Source organism: Pongo abelii, chromosome 14 (assembly GCF_028885655.2).
Source record: "Pongo abelii isolate AG06213 chromosome 14, NHGRI_mPonAbe1-v2.0_pri, whole genome shotgun sequence".
Taxonomy (NCBI): domain Eukaryota; kingdom Metazoa; phylum Chordata; class Mammalia; order Primates; family Hominidae; genus Pongo; species Pongo abelii.
This window is the reverse complement of record NC_071999.2, coordinates 27,104,886-27,122,545: the sequence shown is the minus strand read 5'-3', so window position 1 is coordinate 27,122,545 and position 17,660 is coordinate 27,104,886. Positions and strand designations below refer to the sequence as shown.

The following is a 17,660-nucleotide window of genomic DNA, read 5'->3' as shown; positions in this document are numbered from 1 at the left end:
GGGGGTCGAGACCAGCCTGGGCAACATAAGGAGACTCTTGTCTCTCTTGTCTCTATAACAAATTTAAAAATTAGCTCACCAGGCCAGGCTCAGTGGCTCATGCCTGTAATCCCAACACTTTGAGAGGCCGAGGCAGGTGGATCACAAGGTCAGGAGTTCGAGAACAGCCTGGCCAACACGGCAAAACCCTGTCTCTACTAAAAATACAAAATTAGCCAGGCATGGTGGTGCATGCCTGTAATCCCAGCTACTTGGGAGGCTGAGGCAGGAGAATCACTTGAACCCAGGAGATGGAGGTTGCAGTGAGCCAAGTTTGTGCCATTGCACTCCAGCCTGAGCAACAGAGCAAGACTCTGTCTCGAGAAAATAAAAACACACAAAAAATTAGCTCACCATGATGGCACATGCCTATAGTCCTAGCTACTTGGGAGGCTGAGGTGGGAGGATTCCCTTCAGCCCAAGAATTTGAGGCTGCAGTGAGCCACTATGATTATGCCACTGCACTCTAACCTGGGCAAAAGTGAGACCCCAGGCTAGAGTGCAGTGGCGTGATTTCAGGTTACTGCAACCTCCGCCTCCCAGGTTCAAGCGATTCTCCTGCCTCAGCTTCCTGAGTAGCTGGGACTACAGGTGCCTGCCACCACACCCAGCTAATTTTTGTATTTTTGGTAGAGACAGGGTTTCACCATGTTGGCCAGGATGGTCTCGAACTCCTGACCTCATGATCTGCCTGCCTCAGCCTCCCAAAGTACTGGGATTACAGGCGTGAGCCCCCACACCTGGACACATTACTTAATATTTCTGTGCCTTGGTTTCTTCATCTGCGAAATGGGATTCTTGTGAGAATGCAAAGGGATTCCCAGGGCAGTTCCTAGTGCATAGTTTGGCTGCCTTTGTGTGTGTGTTTGTGTGTGTGTTTAATATAGAGACAGGGTCTCACTATGTTGCCTAGGCTGGTTTCAAACTCCTGGTCTCCAGTGATCCTCCTGCTTCGGCCCAAAGTGGTGGCATTACAGGTGTGAGTCACCACACCTGGTCACTTTATATTATTATTATTTTTTTCTTTTGAGACAGGGTCTCGCACTGTCGCCCAGGTTGGAATGCAGTGGTGCAATCTCAACTCACTGCAAACTCCGCCTCCTGGGTTCAAGCAATTCTCCTGCCTCAGTCTCCCGAGTAGCTGGGATTACAGATGCCTGCCACCACACACAGCTAATTTTTGCATTTTTAGTAGAGATGGGGTTTCACCATATTGGCCAGGCTGGTCTTGAACTCCTGACCTCAAGTGATCTGCCCGCCTCGGCCTCCTGAAGTGCTGGGATTAGAGGAGTAAGCCACCGCTCCTGGCCAATTTTTTAAGGCAATGTAATCAGCCCAAGTCCAGGGCAAGGGGCAGCTGGTACCAAGATCTGGCCTCATTGGCCATGTTATCCAAGAGGCCTCTGCCTGCCTGCAAAGTAGTACTGCACACTGGGATCTCCCTGGACCAAATCCCAGCTTCAGTTTTGGGTACTTCCTCATAAGCGTTGACTACCCCAGAGTGTGAGGGATTTTGTGGCCTGGTCCCAGGCATGCACTCACCAGTCAATGGCATCACGGGGCTGGCCATGGCCTCCCAAGCCACAAAAGCAACCATATTTCATATAGGCGATGGGGGTTCGGGGACCAACACAACCCACAGTTCCTGCCAGTTCCAGGATCCCACGCCGGTACACATGTAATATCCTGGAGGCTGGGGGGTAAACAAAGGTGACAGGCTGCAGGTCAGGGCTTCCCAGACCCCTGGGAAGGGCATTAGCGTGAGAAGAGCCTAGGTGTTACAGCCTGGCTGTCTGGGTTTGAATCCTACTTCCTAGCTGTGTGACCTTGGACAAATTCCTAACCTCTCTGGGCCTTGGTTTCCTCACCTGTGAAATGGCAGATAAGCTGACTTCAACTCATATGAACGAAATGAGATAATGAGTATAAAGCCCCTGGTGCATGAAAAGGCTATTATAATCCAGCTGGGCTCAGTGGCTCACACCTGTAATCCCAACATTTTGGGAGGCCCAGGCGGGCAGATCACCTGAGGTCAGGAGTTCAAGATCAGCCTGGCCAACATGGTGAAACCCCGCCTGTAGTAAAAATACAAAAATTAGCCGAGCATAGTGGTGCACTCCTGTAATCCCAGCTACTAGGGAGGCTGAGGAAGAAGAGTCACTTGAACCTGAGAGGGGAAGGTTGCAGTGAGCCAAGATTTTGCCACTGCATTCCAACCTGGGCGACAGAGCAAGACTTTCAAAAAAAGAAAAAAAAAAAGGCTAACTATTATAATCAACGTCCTCAAGGTAGCCAAGAAGGGAAAAAAGAGTCATGCATGAAACGTTTGTCCAGTTCCCTGTGTTGGGCACTGGGCATCACGGATGACCCTACAGGTGTCTGTCACCAAGGTGGGCTCCTCTGTGGCAGCTCCCGGGCCCTGGCACTGCCCTGTGCTCATGACTTCCCCTCCAGACTCAGGCTCAGGGCCCTTGGTATCTCCTCTTATTTTCACTGCCAGACAAGAAGGCCCCTTGGCCTGAGCCCAGCCATTTTTCTAGATCTTGGCACAGCTCGGACATGTAATGGTGCCTAATGCATGTGACTGGAACCCCTGCACTGGACATGTAGGAAAGGAGGCCAGCCGGGAAATGTAACCCCACATTCCCACAGCCAGCAGGATCTCAAGCAGAGGCTTCAACCCAGGTTTCTGACTTGCAAACCAGTGCTTCTTCCTCCTTACACAGTAACATTAGGGGAAGGTGGCCTTCGGGGTTGCCAGAGCTGAGTGGTACCAGCAATAGAGTGGAAACACTCACACACAGGCTTGCCTGCTTCCTGGGTTAGGGTTAGGGTTTATACGGCTCCGGGAAGTTGATGCATTGTGTTTGATCTTTTTTTTTTTTTTTTTTTTTTTTTTAGGCAGAGTCTCATTCTTGTTGCCCAGGCTGGAGCATAGTGGTGTAATCTTGCTCGCAGCAACTTCTGCCTCCCAGGTTCAAGCAATTCTCCTGCCTTAGCCTCCCAAGTAGCTGGGATCACAGGCGTGCACTACCACGCCCAGCTAATTTTTGTATTTTTAGTAGAAACGGGGTTTCACCATCTTGGCCAGGCTGGTCTCAAACTCCTGACCTCATATGATCCACCTGCTTTGGCCTCCCAAAGTGCTAGGATTATAGGCATGAGCCTCTACGCTCATCCTGATCATCTTGTCTCTCTTTTTTTTTAGAGACAGGGTCTTACTTTGTCACCAACACTGGAGGGCCGTGGCACAATCATAGTTCACTGCAGCCTCCAAATCCTGGGCTCAAGCGATCCTCCTGCCTCAGCCTCCAGACATACGGGCATGCACCACCATGCCCAGCTAATTTTTAAATTTTTAGTAGATACGGGGTCTCACTATGTTGCCCAGGCTGTTCACAAACTCCTGGCCTCAAGTGATTCTCCTGCCTTGGCCTCCCAAGGTGCTGGGATTCCAGGCATGAACCACCATGCCCAGTCTCATTTCTGTTTTATCTTGAACAGTTTTCATCACACTGACTTTTTTGAGAAGTCCAGGCCAGATTTAAATTCCATTTTGTTTTTTAATCAGTGGAAAAAGTGGCATATTTATGTTGGAGGACAAAGATGAATCAAAGAGGAAGAAAATGTAAAACACATTTGGGGCCAGGCGCGGTGGCTCATGCCTCTAATCCCAGCACTTTGGGAGGCTGAGGCAGGCAGATCACCTGAAGTGAGCAGTTCCAGACCAACCTGACCAACATGGAGAAACCTTTTTCTACTAAAAATACAAAATTAGCTGGGCACGGTGGTGCATGCCTGTAATCCCAGCTACTTGGGAGGCTGAGGCAGGAGACTCGCTTGAACCCGGGAGGCAGAGGTTGCAGTGAGCCGAGATGGTGCCGTTGCACTCCAGCCTGGGCAACAAGAGTGAAACTCCGTCTCAAAAAACAAAAACAAAAACAAAAAAAACACATGAAAATAAAATGGCATTTGCAGTTGAAAGCTTTGCCTTCCTCTCTGGATCGTCACTCTCCCAGCAGCCCACGCCTCTGCCTCAAACCTCCATGGCTCCCACGAGTCTGGATAAAGCTAAGGAGTCTCAATGCACCCCAAGTCCTGGGGGTAGTCAGCCCCTCTCACCCCTCCCTCATCCTCTCACACAAGAGTCATTTACTCTTCCTCCAGTTATGCCCCCTCATGCAGACACTCTGCTGCTCAAATGCCCTCACCCCATCCTCAGCCTGCTCCCAGGCCACCTCCCTTCAGAATCCACCTTGCCTGCCAGGTGGCCATAGGGACCCTCGCCATACTGTCTGCTTGTGGCAGTGCCCTCCGGCATGGGGTGTCTTCCAGAGCAGATCTCTGGCCAAGCGCAGTGGCTCATGCCTGTAATCTCAGCACAATCGGAGGCCAAGGCAGGTGGATCACCTGAGGTCAGGAGTTCGAGACCAGCCTTGCTAACATGGTGAAACCCTGTCTCTACTAAAAATACAAAAATTAGCCAGGTGTGGTGGCGCATGCCTGTAGTCCCAGCTACTCAGGAGGCTGAGGCAGGAGAATCTCTTGAACCCGGGAGGTGGAGGTTGCAGTGAGCCGAAATCGTGCCACTGCACTCCAGCCTGGGCAAGAGTGAGACTCTGTCTCAAAAAAAAAAAAAAAAAATGCTGAGCTCTGATATAAGCTGCCCTGGCACACAGTGAGCTTCCAGAAATGGTCCCTTGACCTCTAAATCCATCAAGACCCAGGGAACACACCCTCTCTGAGCACCCTGACAATGTCCCAGTCCCAACACCATACCCTGAAGCTGTCCCCAAAGGTTCCCCTGCCACCCTCCCTGACCACTCTCTGGTATCTCAGAGCCCTAGCAACAGCCCTATAGAGGGAGGGTTCTAGGCACGGGGCGGGCATCCAGCACTGTGCTTATAACCAAGCCAAACACTCCCTCTGTGCCAACATAGGTGGGGCAGGTCACGCTAGGGTCTGTTTGCCCTGTCTGCCCGCTGCAGCCTCCTCGGGGAGGGCCAGGGTTGTCTGTGCATCCTGTGAGCCCCTGGGTCTATGTGCACATATGTGTGTCTGTGCGGCTCTGTGTGTGTGTGTGTGTGTGTGTACACGGCTCATCTGAATTGTCCTGAGTGCGGTCCCGGGTATCCTTGAGCTGTGTGTGCTTGTGTCCCCCTAGCGGTATCTCAGTATTTTTGCCTGTGGGAGCCGCACACGGCGAGCTGCACACCTGAGGGCCAGGTGAGTCTGGGGCTGGTGCTGTGCCTCCGCATCTGTGTGCTGGCAGTGTCTGCATAGTACTCTGCAGGTACATGTATCTGTGCACCCCAGAAATAGGCAGTCACCCAGGGGACCTCTCTACAGTGACCCCAAAGGATGGATAGTGAGATAGGGGCAGTATGTTCTATTTTTTTTTTTTTTTTTTTTTTGTCACAGGGGTTTCTTGTACAGGGGCACGATATATTCTTCTCCCACCACCAAGCCGGGCCTTTCTGCCCCTGCTCCTCCCACCCTCTGGTGTCTCACATCTCAGGGACAGGTGAAATGAAGGATAAGTTCGCGGACCCCAGATCAGGACAACCGGGAGGGTCCCGGGCTGCCGGAGAGGGTCACAGCCGGTTAGGGGAGGGAGCCAGGAGAGGACTCTGCACCCCTGGGGAAGGACTGGGCTAGTTCTGGGTCCCTGGGAGGAGTGAGTGGGGCGCCCTGCAGAAGGCTGGGGCGCACAGTGTGGGTGAGCATTAGAAGAGCGAGCTGGGGGCTCTAGGGCAACTAGGAACTTGGAGAGGGATGGGAGGCAGGGCTGCTGGGTCCCTAGGAAGGGCTGGAGGAATCCCGGAACGCCTGAGTTCCGGGAAAGCCCCTTCCTCACTCACCCTCGCCGGACCGGGGGCCAGGTCGAAGCAGCAGCAGCAGCAGCGACGGCAGCAGCAGGAGCAGCATGATTGGCAGGCACACAGGTAGTGGACCCATCGGAGGGTGGCAGAGGTGGGACGGTGCTGCCGGGCCACCGGAGGCACCAAGCCCAGGGTACACACACCCCGGCTGCCACGCCCCGGCCCGGCCCCCGACTTCACCTTCCGTCGGGGCCCAGGCGGAGGCAGCTAGGGGCGGGCACCTGGGGCGGCGCAAAGGCGTCCTGATCTCTGCATCTTGGCCACTGAAGGGGCTGGAGAGGCCGCGGGGCGCTGAGGACAGGACCGGGAGTCAGGCCCAGGGAAGTCTCCTCGGAATAAGGGAGGAAAAGGCGCTCTTTTGATGTTATTATTCCCCCAGCCCCTCCCCCGCTCACGTGGGCGCCCAAAGGGGACAGAAGACTTGGAGGAGGGGTAGTCCTGAATTTACTTTAACATTTTATTTTATTTGGCCGGGCGCGGTGACTCACGCCTGTAATCCCAGCACTTTGGAAGGCGCAGGCTGGCGGATCACCTGAGGTCAGGAGTTCAAAACCAGCCTGGCCAATATGGCAAAGCCCTCTCTACTAAAAATACAAAAATTAGCCGGGCATGGTGGTGCGGACCTACAATCCCAGCTACTTGGGAGGCTGAGACACAGGAATCGCTTGAACACGGAAGGCGGAGGTTGCAGTGAGCCAAGATCACACCACTGCATTCCAGCCTGGGTGAGAGCCAGACTCTGTCTCTTTCTCGCTCTCTCTCTCTCTCCCTCTCTCTCTCTGTCAGTCTGGAGAGGGTTGATTGTCCCCGGTCAGTCTCTCTAGTCGAGAGAGAGAGAGAGAGAGAGACAGAGGCTGGGCACAGGTCTCACGCCTGTAATCCCAGCACTTTGGGACACCGAGGCGGGTGGATCACCTGAGGTCAGGAGTTCGAGACCAGCCTGGCCAACATGATGAAACTCCGTCTCTACTAAAAATACAAAAAATTCCCCGGGTATGGTGTTGGGTGCCTATAATCCCAACTACTCAGGAGCCCGAGGCAGGAGAATCGCTTGAACCCAGGAGGCAGATGTTGCAGTGAGCGAAGATTGCACCACTGCACTCCAGCCTGGGCAACAAGAGCGAAACTCCATCACACACAAACACATACACACACACACACAAAAAAAAAATTAACCAGGCACGGTGGCACGTGCCTGTAGTCTCAGCGGCTCAGGAGGCTGAGGTACAAGAATCGCTTGAATCTGGGAGGCAAAGGTTGCAGTGAGCCAAGATTGCACCACTGCACTCCAGCCTGGGTGACAGTGTAAGACACTATCACAAGGCCGGGCACGGTGACGCATGCCTGTAATCCTAGCGATTTGGGAGGCCGAGGTAGGTGGATCACCTGAGGTCAGGAGTTCGAAACCAGCCTGGCCAACATGGTGAAACACTGTCTCCACTAAAAATACAAAAAAATTAGCCGGGCATGGTGGTGGGCACCTGTAATCCCAGCTACTCAGGAGGCTGAGTCAGCAGAATTATTTGAACCCAGGAGGTGGAGGTTGCATTGAGCCAAGATCGCGCTATTCCACTCCAACCTGAGCAACAAGACCGAGACTCTGTCTCAAAAAAAAAAAAAAAAAGACTCTGTCTCAAAAAAAAAAAACGAGAAGTCTTGATCTGTGATCTTGGGAAAAGCTGCTCACATCAAGGATGCCATCTTCTTCCGGTGAAAAACTTCCCTTTTGTGAGATTATGAACCCAAAGTTCAAGGTCCTAAAGTTTTGCTGTAGTGTGGATGGCAAGGACATTCTTTCTCTGATGTTCTCAGAAGATCCAATCTTCAGGTTCTAGATTGTGAAGGAATTGATTGTCCCCAGTCAGTGAGCCATAAAAAGCTTTCAGTACCTGGTGAAAATACTCTGTACCATAATGATCTACTGTTGTAATATCAGCCCTCCTGCATGGGAAAGCAACCAGAAAACATGCATCGAAAATGACAATTGACAACTGAAATGTTCAAACGGCCCATGAGGTAGCCAAATGCACCTGAAGCTTTGATTGTCTTCCCAGGAACATGGATTTGACAAACGAAACATTGGTTGTGAACTATTTTAGCAATTTATAAGTCAGCACACCAATACATACTTAATTTAGATCATTTTATCTTTTCCATGATGAGTCATGGAAGGCAGAGCCCTTTGTTTTTTGTTTTTAGACAGAGTTTCATTCTTGTTGCCCAGGTTGGAGTGCAATGATGCTATCTCGGCTCACCACAACCTCCGCCTCCTGGGTTCAAGCGACTCTCCTGCTTCAGGCTCCCGAGTAGCTGGGATTACAGGCATGAGCCACCACACCCGGCTAATTTTTTGTATTTTTAGTAGAGATGGGGTTTCTCCATGTTGGTGAGGCTGATATCGAACTCCCGACCTCAGGTGATTCACCCGCCTCGGCCTCCCAAAGTGCTGGGATTACAGGTGTGAGCCATCACGCCCAACTGCAGAACCTTTAATAACAAACACTTTAAGGAGTCAGGAAGGACAAGGTGACCATCTTGATTCTCCATGAGTCCATGGTTAACATCGGACTTACGTGCTGTTGAATATCAGTTGTTTCTCCAGTTTACGTACATAGCACTGATACCTAATGGGTAATCATAGGTAATTTGACTTAGACCTTGGAGTTCATTCAAATTGTATATCTAGGCTGGGCGAGCCCACAAAAAATTAGCTGGGGATGGTGGCACAAGCCTGCAATCCCAGTTACTTGGGAGGAGATGGGAGAATCCCTTGAACCCAGGAGGAGGAGGTTGCAGTGAGGGGAGATTGCTCCACTGCACTCCAGCCTGGGCGACAGAGTGAGACCCTGTTTCAAAAACAACAAAAAAGGCGTGGTGGCTCATGCCTGTAATCCCAGCACTTTGGGAGGCCGAGGCTGGCAGATCAACTGAGGTGGGGATTTCCAGAGCAGCCTGACCAACATGGAGAAACCCTGTCTCTACTAAAAAATACAAAATTAGCAGGGAATGGTGGCTCATGCCTGTAATCCCAGCACTTTGGGAGGCTGAGGCAGGTGGATCACCTGAGGTTGGGAGTTCAAGAACAGCCTTACCAACATGGTGAAACCCCGTCTCTACTAAAAATTCAAAAAAATTAGCCAGGCATAGTGGTGGGCGCCTGTAATCCCAGCTACTTAGAAGGCTGAGGTACGAGAATCACTTGAACCCGGGAGGCAGAGGTTGCAGTGAGCCAAAATCACGCCATTGCACTCCAGCCTGGGTGACAGATTGAGACTCCGTCTCAAAAAAGCAATAAGCAAATAACAAAAACAAACAACAACAACAAAAACCAAACTGTTTATCTAAACAATTTCGGTATCAGCTGTTTTAACATAAAAATTTAGCAAAGTATTTTTTTGGTATTCAATTAATTTTTTGTCCCGCTTGGGTTAGCACTGATACTTTTCTTTCTTTCTCTCTTTCTCCCCTTCCTTCCTTCCTTTCTTCTTTCTTTCTTTCTTTATTTCTTTCTGTCACCCAGGCTGAAGTGCAATGGCACGATCCTGGCTCACTGCAATCTCCGCCTCCCGAGTTCAACTGGTTCTCCTGCCTCAGGCTCCCAAGTAGCTGGGATTAGAGGTGCCCGCCACCATGCTCAGCTAATTTTGTATTTTTTTAGTAGAGACAGGATTTCACCATGTTGGTCAATTACAATTCACCTGTCTTCATGAATCGGCTCTGTCTAGGCAGTGGGCAATGTCAACCCCTTGAGCAGTTACAGTAGTGCTAACATGTCAAGTTTCTGGGCTCTCTCTCCCTGATCGGCCCTGGGGACCCTGTTCAACTGTATGCCAACAAACACATTGTCATGAATTAAGAATATTCACAAATAGTTTACAAATTTTGGAGAAATTAGGCAGAGACAGAAATATGACTCAAATTCTATTTATGAAAGTATGCTTGCTGGATGGGGTGGCTCATGCCTGTACTCCCAGCACTTTGGGAGGCCAAGGCAGATGGATCACCTGAGGTCAGGAGTTTGAGACCAGCTTGGCCAACATGATGAAACCCCATCTCCACTAAAAATACAAAAAGTTAGCCAGGTGTGGTAGTGGGCACCTGTAGTCCCAGCTGTTCCAGAGGCTGAGGCAAGAGAATCACTTGAACCTCTGAGGCAGAGGCTGCAGTGAGCTGAGATTGCACCATTGCACTCCAGCCTGGGTGGCAGAGTGAGACTCTGTCTCAAAAAATAAATATAAAAAATAAAAAGCTGCTATGCTCCATTAATTCCTGCAGGCCCAACAAAGGCAGCCTAGGAATTCTAGATCAATGGAATGAATACAACTTGCTAGAAATACATAGGAAATAAAATGACTATTCACAGAACCAAATAAAAGCCTTCCACTAGAAACTAAAAATAATAATAATCATAATGATTTTATATATATGCATACACAAGCAAAGCCAGAAGAGAATAAATAGCAAACGAATGAAAATTAGAAGCAAAAACAAGTAACTAGGAAACCATTTCTACATTTTTTTTACTCAATCTACCCTGAATGCTACAGCATTATCCAGGACCCCAGAAAACACAATAATACTTTATTCCTGATAAACAATTCAATGTCCTTAAGTCCACCAATATCACCATACATTCTGTGCAATCAAGAAATTTACTCAGCTGGGTGCAGTGGCTCACACCTGTAATTGCAGCACTTTGGGAGGCCAAGGCGGGTGGATCACCTGAGGTCAGGAGTTCAAAAACAGCCTGGCCAACATGGCAAAACCCCATCTGTACTAAAAATACAAAAATTAGCCCAGTGTGGAGGCACACGCCCATAATCCCAGCTACTCGGGTGGCTGAGGCAAGAGAATTGCTTGAGCCTGAGAGGCAGAGTTTGCAGTGAGCCCAGATTGCGCAACTACACTCCAGCCTGGGTGACAGAGGGAGACTCCATCTGAAAGAAAAAAAAGTTTGTAGACCTAACATTAACATTGTCATGTCCTTGATTATAGGAGGCCAGCACATAATTTACTTATGAATGATCTATGGGGTGCAGCCCTTCCCAGATGCCTGAGGCCTTTTCTTGCTGAGTAGACATCTATCTGGCTGTTACATGATCTTAGGAACAGCTATTCATTTGGAAAAGGGTGTTGCAATGACTTTCTCTTTTGCATAAGAAGATGGGGGGCTGGGATCCTGAGATTTTAAAATTTCCTTTACAGCATACCCATATGTGCTCAATATTGAAAAGAGATGACAATTGGCCAGGCATGATGGCTCACACCTGTAATCCCAGCACTTTGGGAGGATGAAGTGGGCAGATCAGAAGGTCAAGAGATCAAGACAATCCTAACTGAAATGGTGAAACCCTGTGTCTACTAAAAATAAAAAAATTAGCTGGACATGGTGGCATGTGCTTGTAGTGTCAGCTATTTGGGAGGCTAAGGCAGGAGAATCGCTTGAACCCGGGAGGCAGAGGTTGCAGTGAGCCGAGATCACACCACTGTATTCCAGCCTGGCAACAGAAGGAGACTCCATCTCAAAAAAAAAAAAGAAAAGAAATGAGATGACAATTGCAGTGCAAAATATCTGTTCCCTTTTGTTCCCCAGTGCCACTGCTACCCCATTCATCACCAATTTTTGTTGATGTCTCTTCCTGACTACTTTTTTTTTTTTTGGAGATAAGAGTCTCACTCTGATGCCCAGGCTGGAGTGCAGTGGTGTGATCTCAGCTCATTGCAACCTCTGCCTCCAGGTTCAAGCAATTCTCCTGCCTCAGCCTCCCAAGTAGCTGGGACTACAGGCATGTGCCACCACGTCCAGCCAGTTTTTGTATTTTTAGTAGAGATAGGATTTTACCATGTTGGCCAGGCTCGTCTCGAACTCCTGACCTCAGGTGATCCACCCGCCTTGGCTTCCCAAAGTGCTGGGATTACAGGTGTGAGCCACCGTGCCTGGCCTTTTTTTTTTTTTTGAGATGGGGTCTCCCTATGTTGCCCAGGCTAAGCTTGAATTTATTTTTATTTTTATTTTTATTTTATTTTTTCATTTATTTTATTTATTTTTTTATTTTTTGAGATGGAGTTTTGCTCTTGTCGCCCAGGCTGCAGTGCAGTGGCACGATCTCGGCTCACTGCAACCTCTGCCTCCCAGGTTGGGAGTAGCTGGGACTACAGCTGCCCGCCACTATGCCCAGCTACTTTTTGTATGTTTAGTAGAGCCGGAATTTCACCACGTTGGCCAGGCTGGTCTCAAACTCCTGACCTTAGGTGATCTGCCCACCTCGGCCTCCCAAAGTGCTAGGATTACAGTCGTGTGCCACTGCGCCCGGCCTGGGCTGGAATTTCTGACCTCAAGCAATCCTCCCTCCTCAGGCTCCTGAGTTGCTGATATTACAGGTGCATATCACCTTGCCCAGCACTAGAAACATGATTTTGTCACAACCCCAGACCCCTCTCATTCCCTTTCATAGGAAGACACTGGGCACCAAAGAAGCTTGAGCCAAGAACCAGGGGAACCAAGATTTAAACTCATTTCTGTTGGGTGCCAAACCTCTCTCTGCCTCCTTCTATTGGAGACGGCTAGGCACGGTGGCTCACACCTGTGATCCCAGCACTTTAGGAGGCCTAGGTGGGTGGATCACCTGAGGTCAGGAGTTTGAGACCAGCCTGGGCAATATGGTGAAACCCTGTCTCTACTCAAAATACAAAAAATTAGCTGAGTGTGGTGGCGGGTGCCTGTAATCCCAGCTACATGGGAGGCTGAGGCAGGAGAATCGCTTGAATCCAGGAGGCAGAGGTTGCAGTGAGCTGAGATCATGCCATTGCACTCCAGCCTGGGAAAAAGAGTGAAACTCCACCTCCAAAAAATTAGAAAAACAAAAGAAAAGAAAATCAGAGGCTTTGGTCCCTTTGTCTGCGACACTCTGGAGTAATTCTGTCCCTGGCTGAATGTGATCTCCTCAAGGCAAGGTCTGGGTCTCCTTCCTCTTGCGTGCTCAGCCCTGGCCTATCTGTCCCACCCTAGGTGCTCAGTGAAGGCTTGCTCTTGTGGAGTATGGGTTTCAGGCATACCAAGACTTGGAGTTGCAGAGGCTGTGAGTGACAAGCCTTGGAGTGCTATGCCCACCAGGAAATGGGTCTATCTCTGAGTTGGGCCAATAAGCTGGGCTCCCTCCGACGCCAGTGCTCACATCTCCCCTACCCTGGGTGGACCCTTGCAGATAGTCAAGTATGTTGGCTCCATATTTGCCTTGAGTAGCTGGGTGCAGTAGCAGGGCATGGTGGCTCAGGCCTGTAATCTCAGCACTTTGGGAGGCTGAGGCAGGTGCATCCCTTGAGGTCAGGAGTTTGAGACCAGCCTGGCCAATATGGCAAAACCCCATCTCTACTAAAAATACAAAAATTAGCTGGGCGTGATGGTGCACGCCTGTAATCTCAGCTACTCTGGAAGCTGAGGCAGGAGAATCACTTGAACCCAGGAGTCAAAGGTTGCGGTGAATCCAAGATTGCGCCACTGCACACCAGTGTGGGGCACAGAGGGAGACTGTGTCTCAGAAATAAATAAATAAATAAAATAGATGGAGAGGCTGGGTGTGTGTGGTGGCTCATACCTGTAATCTCTGCACTTTGGGAGGCTTAGGTGGGAGGATCAGTGGAGCCCAGGAGTTTGAGACCAGCCTGGGCAACATCTCTACCATCTCTACCAAACACACACACACAAATTAAAAAACTAGTTGGGTGTGGTGACGCATACCTACTTGGGAGGCTGAGACGGGAGGATTTCTTGAGCCCAGGAATTTGAGGCTGCACTCAACAGTGACCACGCCACTGCACTCCAGCCTGGGTGGCAAAGTCAGACACTTTCTCAAACAATAAAAATAAATAAATAAATAAATAAATAAAGTGGGAGGATAACAGTGAGACATGGAGAGAAGGAGTGCTAGGCAGAGAGACCTCCGTAGGCAAAGTCCAAGAGACATGAAAGAGCCAGTGTGCAAGAGTAAATTCCTAGAACTCTGGGAGATGGGAGCAGAGGGAGCTGGTACAGGTCTCCACCTGGTGTAAAATCTTGGCATAAATCTCCTACCATGAAAATAAATGACATTTTCTTCTTCCGGCTTGTGTAAGTTGGAAGAAAGCATTTTTTCTGAGATGGAGTCTCATTCTGCCTCCCAGGCTGAAGTGCAGTAGCGCAGTCTCAGCTCACCGCAACCTCCGTCCCCCTGGTTCAAGTGATTCTCTTGCCTCAGCCTCTCGAGTAGCTGGGACTACAGGCACATGCCAACACGCCCGGCTAATTTTTGTTTTTGTTTTTTCGGAGACGGGAGTCTTGCTCTGTCACCCAGGCTGGAGTGCAGTGGCGCGATCTCAGCTCACTGCAAGCTCTACCTCCCAGGTTCATGCCATTCTTCTGCCTCAGCCTCCTGAGTAGCTGGGACTACAGGCATCTGCCACCGCGCCTGGCTGATTTTTTGTATTTTTCGTAGAGACGGGGTTTCACTGTGTTAGCCAGGATGATCTCGATCTCCTGATCTCGTGATCTCTCCACCTCGGCCTCCCAAAGTGCTGGGATTACAGGCGTGAGCCACCACGACCAGCCTGAACCCGTGTCATTATTTAGCAGAAACTTTCAGAGTCAGTAAGTGGCCGGGCATGTCTCTTTTCTTTGTGCCACAGGACTCTGGATGTTTCCAGTGCAGACTAATCCAAGGCTGTTGTGGATGCGTTGTGTTGATTTCTCTATGGAGAACGGGGGGTGCACCAGGCAGAATGACTCATGCCTGTAATTCCAGCACTTTGGGAGCCCAAGGCTGGTGGATCACTTCAGGCCAGGAGTTCAAGACCAGCCTGGCTAACATAGTGAAACCCCGTCTCTACTAAAAATACAAAAATTAGCCAGGTGTGGTGGGGCATGCCTGTAATCCCAGCTACTCAGGAGGCTGAGGCAGGAAAATTGCTTGAACCAAGAGGCAGAGGTTGTAGTGAGCCAAGGTCACACCACTGCCCTCCTGCCTGGGCAACAGAGCAAGATTCTTATCTCCAAAAAACAAAACAAAACAAAGTGAGGGAGAATGGAGGTTGCTTGTTATTGCATCATAATCTTGTTTATCCTGACTGATGCATTAGAGGTACTAATGGCATGAGAGGAACAATTTCCTGAGACACAGTTTACTGACCATGAATTTCCTCAAAACCCCTGAGAGCAGGCTTCTCAGGAGGAGACTCAGTGTGGAATCCCTTGCCAAGGTAGACCCTGGTTCTGTAGCAGGACGAGCCACAGACAAATCTCCTCAGACACCGGATTAAAGAAGCAAAAGGCTTATTTGTCCGGGAGCACTGGCAGATTTGTGTCTTAAGAGCCAAGCTCCCTGAAAAAGAAATTCTTGGCCTTTTTAAAGGCTTACAACTTTAAAGGATCCACGTGAAAGGGTCATGATAAATCGAGCAAGCATGGTGAACATGACTGGGGGCTACATGCATCAGCTAACAGAACAGAAAGTTTTGCAATGCTTTTTCATACAATGTCTGGAATTTACAGATAACACAAGTAGTTTAGGTCCGGGGTTGATGTCATTATTATTATTTTTAACTCCTATGGCAGGTGGTGGTGCCAAGGTTGTCTGGCTGTTTATCTCACTTTTGTTTCTAAATTTTTGCTTTCTCTCTTTCCTCCTGTCTTGTGAACTAGGCAAGATGGTGGAAGGAGGGCAGCAGTAGTAGTGGTCTCCTTCCTTAGTTCAGGTTCCAGCTACAAACATTCACCACCTGTGAGACCTTGGGCAGTTCACATCCCCTCTCTGTGGCTCAGTCTGCTCAACTGTAAAATAGGTTAAATCCTGAAAGATCAAAATCCCTCACATCTAAAATCTCAAAAATCACAATCCCAAAGTGATCGCTCTTGTTGCCCAGGCTGAAGTGCAATGGTGCGATCTCAGCTCACTGCAACCTCCGCCTCCCAGGTTCAAGCGCTTCTCCTGCCTCAGCCTCACGAGTAGCTGGGATTACAGGTGTGCACCACCATGCCTGATTTATTTTTTGTCTTTTTAGTAGAGACAGGGTTTCACCCTGTTGCTCAGGCTGGTCTCCAACTCCTGACCTCAGATGATCCACCTACTACAGCTTCCCAAATTGCTGGGATTATAGGCATGAGTCATGGTGCCCGGCCCCTTATTTTATTTATTTATTTTTTTGAATTTTGCTCTGTCACCCAGACTGGATTGTAGTGGCACGATCTCAGCTCACTGAAACCTTTGCCTCCTGGGTTCAAGCAATTCTCTGTCTCAGCCTCCTGAGTAGCTGGAATTACAGGCGTCTGCCACTACGCTGGCTAATTTTGCATTTTTAGTAGAGATGGGGTTTCACTATCTTGGCCAGGCTGGTCTTGAACTCCTGACCTCATAATCCACCCGCCTCGGCCTCTCAAAGTGCTGTGATTACAGGCATGAGCCATTGTGTCCAACTGCCAGAGGCCTGAGTGAGTTTGGGCACACTCTGTGTGATTGGGCAGAAGAAGGCCTTTGGGAAGTTTAGCTGAGGACAGGGCCTGCAAAGGTGACGGATAGTGGGGGTCTGTCCTGGTCACCAGGCCCTGGGTCCTGCCCACCTGCTTGGTGCTCCCCACCCATCACTCATGATGCTGCCAAGCCCACTGGGTATTGTGGCCAAATACCCTAGGAGAGAAGCTGATGAACTTTGTTTCTTGAAATGCAGATTTCTTGGACATCCCTGAAAGGTCAATCATGAAAGTCAACTTGGTTTTCTCCCCCTCATTTGGGTTCAGAATTTAAAGTCCACGCACACAGGCAGTAAGATGATATAGATAAGTGACATCATCACTCTGTTTCAGATGTTAACATGTCTAGGTGGGTTAGGGGTGATGTGAGATCACACAACCTTGTGCCACAAAGTGGAATTCCCAGGCCAGAGGGAGACATTTTCTTGCCATGTTATGATCTTATCATTGAGTTTAAAGGCAATCTTGTTTCATTTTGGATTCTTTCTTATATTTATATCTTATAAGGGCACTTTGAATTTCCAAGCAAATAATAATTTTGAGTTAGCTTTTAATCATTGACTTCTAGCACAGTTATATGATCAGAAACATGCTGTGTGATTTAATTGCTCTAAAATATATTGAGATTTGCTGGAACAAAATAAGTCAGGTTAATTTTTGTAAATGTACCATGCATGCTTAAAATGAGTGTATCTACAACATTTGTCCCTGAGATACAGGTTGATGGCCTGATGGCTACATGGATGTGATGGAGATGGTTTACTATTGGGACCTTCCACATCCTGCTGATGTTTTGTTGCTTAGGATATGAATGGCTGAGCGGGGGTTGTAAAACCTAGCACTCTGCTTGGGTATGAGGTTCTTCCTGCCATCCTGCCATCATTTGTTTTTTATGTTTTGTCGCCAAGAGTGACCTTGAGGAATCCTGGGAGCTCAGGAAGGAAGGAGTGCCCAGAAGCAGGGACAGGGAGCTGGTTGGGGAGGACCAGAAATCAGGTTTGTGAAGGTTCCAGAGAGGACCTGTCCTTGGGAGGAGTGTTGGGGGCTGAGATGGGGGAGGGGGCATTGGCATGTTGGGGCACTCATGGGATGTCCATTGTGAGGCCGCACCACCGGCATCAGGGATTGGTGGAGAGGGAGTACAAAATCCCGGGGTTGCTAAGAGAGGGCCCATACCGAAGAAGGTTTGGTGGAAAGCAGAACCTTGGTCTCCATCTAACTGCTCCTAAGCCTCACGTTCC

At 49.4% G+C, this 17,660-nt stretch overlaps 1 protein-coding gene across 1 annotated transcript in view; it reads right to left on the bottom strand.

The window, feature by feature from the left end:
• Nucleotides 1-17,660, bottom strand: part of LOC100453345 (phospholipid-transporting ATPase IB) — a 534,685-nt gene that overhangs the window by 370,109 nt on the left and 146,916 nt on the right. The gene's annotated exons all lie outside the window — the stretch shown is intronic.